Source organism: Physeter macrocephalus, chromosome 4 (assembly GCF_002837175.3).
Source record: "Physeter macrocephalus isolate SW-GA chromosome 4, ASM283717v5, whole genome shotgun sequence".
Taxonomy (NCBI): domain Eukaryota; kingdom Metazoa; phylum Chordata; class Mammalia; order Artiodactyla; family Physeteridae; genus Physeter; species Physeter macrocephalus.
Genome location: NC_041217.1, coordinates 57,845,162 through 57,846,920, shown reverse-complemented (window position 1 = coordinate 57,846,920; position 1,759 = coordinate 57,845,162).

Genomic DNA, 1,759 nt, shown 5'->3' with positions numbered 1-1,759 from the left:
AGACTGAACCAGGAAGAAACAGAAAATATAAACAGACCAATCACAAGCACTGAAATTGAAACTGTGATTAAAAATCTTCCAACAAACAAAAGCCCAGGACCAGATGGCTTCACAGACGATTTCTGTCAAACATTTAGAGAAGAGCTAACACCTATCCTTCTCAAACTCTTCCAAAATATTGAAGAGGGAGGAACACTCCCAAATGCATTCTACAGGGCCACCATCACCCTGATACCAAGCTAGACAAAGATGTCACAAAGAAAGAAAACCACAGGCCCATATCACTGATGAACATAGATGCAATAAACCTCAACAAAATACTAGCAAACAGACTAAAACAGCACATTAAAAGGATCATACAGCGTGATCAAGTACAGTGTATCCCAGGAATGCAAGGATTCTTCAATGTATGTAAATCAATTAATGTGATAAACCATATGAAAAAACTGAAGGAGAAAAACGATATGATCATCTCAATATACACAGAAAAAGCTTTTGAAAAAATTCAACACCCATTTATGATAAAAACCCTCCAGAAAGTAGGCATAGAGGGAACTTACCTCAACATAAAAAAGGCCATGTACGACAAACCCACAGCCAACGTCATTCTCCATCGTGAAAAACTGAAACCATTTCCTCTAAGATCAGGAACAAGACAAGGTTGTCCACTCTCACCACTATTATTCAACATAGTTTTGGAAGTTTTAGCTACAGCAATCACAGAAGAAAAAGAAATAAAAGGAATCAAATCAGAAAAGAAGTAAAGCTGTCACTGTTTGCAAATGACATGATAGTATACCTAGATAATCCTAAAGATGCTACCAGAAAACTACTAGAGCTAATCTATGAATTTGTAAAGTAGCAGCATACAAAATTAATGCACAGAAGTCTCTTGTACTCCTATACACTAATGATGAAAAATCTGAAAGAGAAATTAAGGAAACACTCCCAATTACCATTGCAAGAAAAAGAATAAAATACCTAGGAATAAACCTACCTAAGGAGACAAAAGACCTGTATGCAGAAAACTACAAGACACTGGTGAAAGAAATTCAAGATGATACAAACAGATGGAGAGATATACGTGTTCTTGGATCAGAAGAATCAACACTGTGCAAATGACTATACTATCTAAAGCAATCTACAGATTCAATGCAATCCCTGTCAAACTACCAAGGGCATTTTTCACAGAACTAGAACAAAAAATTTCACAATTTGTATGGAAACACAAAAGACCCCGAATAGCCAAAGCAATCTTGAGAAAGAAAAACGGAGTGGGAGGAATCAGGCTCCCAGACTTCAGACTATACTACAAAACTACAGTAATCAAGATGGTATGGTACTGGCCCAAAAACAGAAATATAGGTCAATGGACAGGATAGAAAGCACAGAGGTAAACCCACACACATATGGTCACCTTATCTTTGATAAAGGAGGCAAGAATATACAGTGGAGAAAAGACAGCCTCTTCAATAAGTGGTGCTGGGAAAACTGGACAGCTACATGTAAAAGAATGAAATTAGAATACTCCCTAACACCATACACAAAAATAAACTCAAAATGGATTAAAGACCTAAATGTAAGGCAGACACTATAAAACTCTCAGAGGATAACGTAAGCAGAACACTCTATGACAAAAATCACAGAAAGATCCTTTTTGACCCACCTGCTAGAGAAATGGAAATAAAAACAGAAATAAACAAATGGGACCTAATGAAACTTAAAAGCTTTTGCACAGTAAAGGAAAACATAAACAAGA